The sequence below is a fragment of the Salvia miltiorrhiza genome, chromosome 5 (assembly GCF_028751815.1).
Source record: "Salvia miltiorrhiza cultivar Shanhuang (shh) chromosome 5, IMPLAD_Smil_shh, whole genome shotgun sequence".
NCBI lineage: Eukaryota > Viridiplantae > Streptophyta > Magnoliopsida > Lamiales > Lamiaceae > Salvia > Salvia miltiorrhiza.
The window spans coordinates 53,087,227-53,095,043 of record NC_080391.1 but is presented as its reverse complement, the minus strand read 5'-3'; the positions used below and the strand labels follow the sequence as shown (position 1 = coordinate 53,095,043).

General features: G+C 31.3%; 1 pseudogene; it reads right to left on the bottom strand.

The window, feature by feature from the left end:
* Positions 1 to 984: 984 nt before the first annotated feature.
* Positions 985 to 3,660, bottom strand: LOC131026112 (uncharacterized; annotated as a pseudogene).
* Between the last annotated feature and the right edge of the window lie 4,157 nt (positions 3,661 to 7,817).

Below are 7,817 nucleotides of genomic sequence, written 5' to 3'. Positions count from 1 at the left end.
ATTGTTCAATAGTATGATTCAATTAGATTATACAATTATTTATTCATATGTGTTTGATTAATTTTTTTTTTTATTATTTAAATTGGGATATGAAGAAGGGATTCAAATTCATAATCGGATCACCTACTATTACAAATAAATGAATATTACTGAGCTACAATTCTCGAATTGATTAGATTATTATTGGTTCTTAATTAGTCAACTTATGATGTTTTAATATAATATTTAGTACAATTTATTGTAATTTATCTTTCGATGTTATTCTCTGTGTTGAAAATTAGCTTATAGATTAACATTTTTTGTGTGCATACAACACTAAGATAATTAGTACTAAAAACAACATAAACATCAAACTCACACAACCATAATGTGTTCATTGGGCCATACAAGTTTGAGAATGGCCACTAAGTAGGCTCGACTTTGTTGATTTAGACTTCCCCCTTTGAGAAAAGCAATGGCCATAAATTTCACTTCATATATTGACAGCTATTGATTCATGTTTAACGATCGAACCAAAATTATTTATACAAGTTTTGATCTATGGGCAAGAGCAAGACTTCTTTGTGGATGACCAAATTTGAAGTAATTTATAGATATTATAAATTAAGTTTAAAAAACGACTACTTAAAAAATTGACTCGATGGACTTGCTTTCAACTAAAAACTAAAGAAGTTATTAAAGAATATATACTCTTGACATTAGTAATGTGTAAAAATTAGTTGTGGAGTATTATATTTTAGCTGCACCCATAAAAGCATGAAATTTGTAGCTACTATTACAACAAAATTATCTAATAATAACATGATTTTAGTAACATGACAAAAAAGTTTCATAAATTTTATTTGAAATAAAATTCAGTTACATCCACACATGTATTATATATGTTTTTATTATAGGGAAAAATAACAATTTAGCTCCTAACAGAGACACCCCTATGTCCTATGGCCCCTTATACTCAATATTCGATCAATCAGCCCTTCGATGTCCCAATTTTGAGGCAATTACCTATGCTAAATTGCCGTTACAAGCCATATGTTATTTTATTTTATTTATTTATTTATAAATGTGGTTCAAACAACTCCATCATCTTCCTCAGTGGCCATATCATCCACAAATGACATAATTGGGATTACATTTTTCGGCCGAAACTAATACAAATTGGCGCTCAGCTCCCTCCAGTCTCCCCCAAATCCTTCACAAACTTCCCATCAACGGCCTTGCACGAATCGTGATACGGCCGGTAAGAAATCGCCTTCCTCCAATCGAGTTTATCGAGAACAAGAGAGGCATACTCTTCAATGCCAGCAGTGAAAACGATAATCTCAAATTTCCCACTCAAATATGCCAAGAACTCATCCACGAAGGGCATTTTCAATACGTAGAATTTGGCCTTCTCGTTGTCGATCACAGGCCTCACCATGAAATCGTACCTTTCCGGAGGCATGGTGGCTATGGAATGCACGAGGGTTTCGTCGAGGTCGAGGAATATGGTGTTTTTGTGGGGTGGGAGCGGTGGAGGGAGCGTGATTTTGTCGTTGAAGAGAGTTCGTCGCACGGCGAAGGGGGGATTTGAGGGAGGTTTTCTCGAGAATTTTGTAGCCCTTCTTGCGAGGGGTTTTGTTGGGGGTGGCGATGCGGGATAGCTTCGGGAAGATCTTGATGAGGCGGCGTGTCAGGGTAAAATGGAATTGTTGATGGAGGCGACGACACTTGCGGCGACGTTCTTGATCGGAGACTTCTTGCCGCTGCGGCGATGATATGTTTAAATGTAGTGGGTCTCACCCACATTTGTTAATAAAAATAAATAAATAAATAAATAATAACAAACGGCGTGTAACGGCGGTTTGGTGGAGAGGTGTAATTGCATCAAAATTGGGACATCGAGGGCCAAAAATCATATGGGTGTTTCTGTTAGGGGCTAAATTACTACTTTCCCTTTATTATATATATATATAGGTTATAAAATTAGGCAAAATAGTCAAATAATTAGCACCATTTTTTGAATTCAACCTTAAGCTATCAACTTTGTTTAATTAATCTATATATATAATAAAAAAAAAGCAATGCAAATCTACCCTAGATAAACCTTTTGATATCGAGTAGGCTCATCGGATTTCTATGTACCTTGGTGGATTTAATAAGGATTTTTCATTATCGAATTTTCACATCAAATTACCGATGATCTCACGCAATTTTTATGTATAAGAAAATTTTCCGTAGTCTGAATAATTTCATTTGAGAATGTGTCGTATGCATATGGGATCTCAACACCACACAAATATGAAAAAATAATCGCACACAGACGGGATCACTACATCATACGAAGATGAAAAAACTATACTGCACGCACGCAAGATTGAACTTAAGACCAAAGAATTTTTTTTATTGTCTCATCTTTGCCACTTGAGCTAGGCCTCATTGGCTTCCATAATCTGAATATTAATTGATTAAAATAAAAAGTTCTAGATAAAATTAAATACGTGACTATAGTTTGTAATATATTTAACTATTCAATGTATAAGTCAATACGCTATCAAATGCCACTATATTTTATTTAGTGAAATACATAAGTATGTCTTGATTGAATTGTTTAATAAGTAATGGATAATTTTATTTATAGCCCTTATTTTAGTTACTATAACTCCCTTATTTGAAATAATAATTAAAAAAAATATGAATTTACTACTTTAGTCTAAAAAGTCATAGTCCTAAATTTTCCAATCTTTGCTATAGCCCCCAACGATCAGACTCTGTGTTCTCCGTTTCCAATTGAACAACATTCATTAAGTGAAGAAAACAACAATAGGAATTTGCTACATCGATTAAATCATTCAATAGTTTGTTCCACAATCATACGTGGACGGATCAAAATAGATAAGATAATAAATTTATTTTTCCTCCGTCCACGATATTATTTTTATTTTATGGGCACGATTTTAAAAAAAATGATGGATAGTAGTAGATAGTAATACTATTATTATTAGTGGAGTTTGTGGACTCTACTGTTATAAGTGTAAGTGAAAATGGTACTATGGACGAATCAAAATGGCAAAACTGAAAGAGGCACTCTCCTGTGCAATCGGTTGCACCGTGCAACTGATTTCTGAATGACACTACTTTAACACACTTGAAAATCTTCAAGTGTCATTTGTATATTGAAGTAGTGTTATTCACAAATATTCAAGTGTCATTTCCTAAATGAAGTAGTGTCATTCTGGAAATCAATTGCAGGATACAATCGATTGTACATGAGTATTTGTGAAACTAAAAACAATATTGTGAATGGAGGAAGTATTTATTTTTATTATTATTTTAAATAAGAGGCTATGAAAAATAAAATAAGGACTATGAATAGAATCATCCTTAAATAATAAGTACTCCCTCCGTCCCAAACGAAATGTCCTGTTTCCTTTTTTGGCAATACACTCTCTCTCTATACTTAATATTTTAATAATTTCCACAAACCCACTTTATCTATTTTATACACATTTCTTAATCTCCGTGCCGAAAAGAAATAGGACATTTCGTTTGGAACGGAGGGAGTACTACTCTTAAAGAGAGAGAGGAAAAAAAAACCCTCCACATCGAGTCCAAGTCATAACGACCACAAATGCTGTGTCAAATACACTAATTGGGCCACACATACCGTAATTGGCCCATTAGTAGCCCATTGTCGTCCACTTTGTTGATTTAGACTTCATCTCTCTCTTTTTGTTTTTTTCTTCTTTTCAATTTTCCCCTTGAAAATATCAACAGCAATTTATGAACACACACACACATGATCAGTCCTTTCATGCATATAATCAAATCTTAATATCAAACCAACTTAATGACGCGTTGACAGCTAGCAATTTGTCACGAGCAAAGCAATAAGATTGCAACATCAAATGAAATGTAATTAAAATAATGTTTCACTGAGTTTATAAGCTTCTTAAAATATCTTATAAGTTGCTTAAAAGTTTATAATTTTTTGATAAGTATTTGGCAAAGTAAGATCTTCAACAGCTTATAATCTATAACAGCTTATAAGCTCTTCAAAAATAAGTTTCTTTACCTCAACTTATAGTATTTTATAATTTTATATGTATAATCATTTTATAAATATTATATAATTATAATTTATAATTTTCATCGTATATCTTTTTAAGTTTATTTCTCTTTGATTTTCTCTCTCTGGCAACAAAATCTCTCTCTAATTTATAAGCTCAATTATCCAAACAATTACTATAAGTTATTGAAAAACTACATCTTATAAATTACTGAAATATCTTATAAATTGTTAAAGCTTATAGACGTGTAGTTTCATTCTCGTAAGGGAAAAGCTCTTTGGCCATATTATGGCTAGTCATAATATGGCAACAAATTATAAAATTCATGTATTTAATTTTTTATGTTTAACATAAAAATAAGATTTAGTTAGTTTTATTTTTTTACACATTGTAGTCATTTTTATATAATTTTTTATTTTTTAAAAAAAATATAAAAGATACAAAATTGCAAAAAAAAAAAGTAAAAAAATATACAATATGTACAAAATAATAAAACTAGCTAACAACATTCTATTTCTATCTTGAACAAAATATTTAAATACATTGAGTTTAAAGTTATTATGGCCAAATAACATCACTCCTCGCCTATTTTATGAAGTTGTATTTTTTATTTTTGAGGCAATAAACGCATTCATGAATATTACTTAAATCAGAGTTTTTGAGGAGCTAGGTGGGGCCATTGATGAATCCAATTATTAAAGAGACGTAAACGTGACATGTTAACCACTCCATCAAAATCTGTAAGTGTATTTTTGGAGTCCCCAGTCAACTCTGCAATGAAATATTGTCGCTCTCAAATTATTCTTAAAAAATATCAAAAGCGTTGTTGAAAGAGATTGGTATATCATCTCATCATTCAGTGAGGTCGCATCTTGTTGCTACAACTAAAACCAACATATAATACCATTCATAAAACATTTCGCGTTAACGCACGCATATATCAAATATTATTATTATTATTATTGCGTTTATATCAATATTGGCATGCAATTTGTGTAATATGGTATAGTTTCTGAGTCTGACTCAAGTCATATAAGTTTTAATTTGTTTGATTATATAAAACCTTTTCCTTCTCTGGGCTCAGGCCTAATGAACAATTTATAGTATTTGTTTTGAGCCGTAATATTAAATTTAGTTTATCTTTTTTTAGTAGTCTGAATGGGATGACTCAAGGCTCGAAAATATTTTGAATTATTTGGATTATATATATATATATATATATATGCATGATTTGAATCCTAAAACTTTGTAGTTGAAGTTGATTTTTGTTCTTCCTATAATTGTCGGCCTACTTAGAGCGGGGGCCATTTTCTTGTACTAGCCAACATTATGCATACTATATATTTTTAATTTTTTAAAATTTTTATTTTTGTAAAAAATTTATTTTTGGGCACTGCCCCGTCAAAATTATGCATGTAATTGAACACAAATATGCATAATGTTGGATAGGAATATGCATGAGAAATGATCACTATGCGACCCCTTTGATGTCTCTTGTTGCTGCTCATCGTCGCCATAGTTATGCATATAGTTGAACACAAATATACATAAAGTAACACAAATATGCATAACGTTGAATAGAAATATTGCACAACAGAACAACACATATTTTAAAACTGAAGTACACATATTGTGTTAATGAACAATGCATTTTGCAGGGTTCACTGACACGAGATACATGGTTCACTAACACAATATATATGCATGATTCATTGACACAATATGTATGGTTTAGTTTACATGAATGCATGGTTTAATTTAAATATAGTCTTGCAATTAGTCATTTATGCTGATGTTTTATAATATGCATTATTTTGTTGTACAATATGCATTGTTCTGTTTTATCATATGCATAGTTTTTGCAAGAAAACGAAAAAATGATTATTCTGTCATTCTGTGTTTTTTTTAAGAATTAATAGAATCTTTTAATGCAGCGTCAGGTGTCATTTATTTGTACAGTCTAACTTTTTCAATTAATGATTCATATTTAGATTTATATACTATATACTACATGAGAGAAGGATTGTCATTCTTAATCCTATATATATAAAAAAGAATGGCTCGTCAAAATCCCCAACTTTCAAAGGTGCATATATACTTTCATATGAAATTAGAAATTTGTCTAAAATAGTTCAATTTTCAAAGTTCTTATAGTTTTGCCACATTAACGATCGAGCGGAACTTAAAACGAAATTAGAAAAATGACTAGAATTGTTCATTTTTCAAAGTTCTTCTTCAAGTTTTGTCACATTAACAAGCAAAACTAAAAGCGACCCCTCTCTTGGTACTTTCAGTTATCCGTGGCCTACCAAGTTCAAAAGATTTAAATATATATATAGTATGATCACTACAAAAATTCGCTTGTATACCGGCCAAAATTATCGGTGGCAACGGCGCCGTCGGTAATTACCGGCCGTATACTGAGGGCGGAGAAGGCGATCCATTTTTTTTAAATACCGGCGGCGTGGATATTGATGTAGATAATTGTGAATTAAAATTAGGGGTTCTTCCCTATTCAGATGCACCCGCCACATATTAACCACATTTTCTCATTTTGCTTCAAATCGATCCACTCTCTACGGTAAGTATGGCTAGCTACAATTGGACAAGTTCTTCAGCCATCTCGCCATGGGATGATGATTTTTCGCTAATAGATCCGGCAAATCCGAAATTAATTACCGAGCTCACAAATTGTAATTTTCGTAAAAACGTGAGAATATAACATGAGAACCATTACAATTACTGCATGATCTGTTATAAAAATTAATGTTCTCACTGCTAAATTTAATAAACTCGGAAAAGATAAAAATTTTGCTTTGTTTAAAATTTGAACTCGTGTGCCTCATTCATTTATTAAGATGATACATCCACCGTAGATCTTAATGATCGAAGGTCTAAAAATGATTCTTCATTTTTATTTTATTTAATGGTTTTACTGAACCTCTCCCTACATGTATGGATGTAGACATGTATATGCATTCATCGTAGATATTTAAACAATGATTATTAGCTCGTAAAAACATAAATTATTATTGATAATTTTCAGAACATGATTTTTATATATAAGTCATACAATACATAAACTTTCAGTTTATTTAGATTCTATCATACATGATATTGAAAATTTTCTAAATTAAAATTGACATAAATGTCGCCAATGATGCTTAGCTGAGGCACCCAAAGGTCAAAGACTTTTATTTGTAAGAGATTTTTTGAGTTCAATCCTGCTTATTCGTAATGTAGTTTTTTCATCTTTGTGTGAGTAGTGATCCCGCCTACGTGTCATTATTTTCTCACATTTGTGTGGTGTAGACGTCCCCGCATGAATGTCAAACTTTTCGTTCTTTCGGACATGAATGTCAGAATTTACATGGACTTGATTTTATGAAATGTTGTTGAATTAATGTGAGTTTTTCGATCTAATTTGATAGGAAAAAACGGCATTTAAGTCAGCTTTAAATTTGAGGAATTTTAGTACTGTGATTCCGTCAAAAAAAAAGTACTGTGATAAAATCCAAACAAATGGAAAATCTATGTAATATGTGGTCAATTATAAAAATCATATACTCCATATATTATTTTAAAAATAATTTACAAGTCAATAAACTTTAAACAATCATTCAATAATGACACTAATTAACACTCCCCACTAACCCCTGATATGGCAAAGATTAAACTTAACTATTGCAACCAACAAATTAAAGGAACAAATCAGAAAGCACTGATCAAAGAATTATAATTGCGCATGTTCTAGATAAGATCACCAAA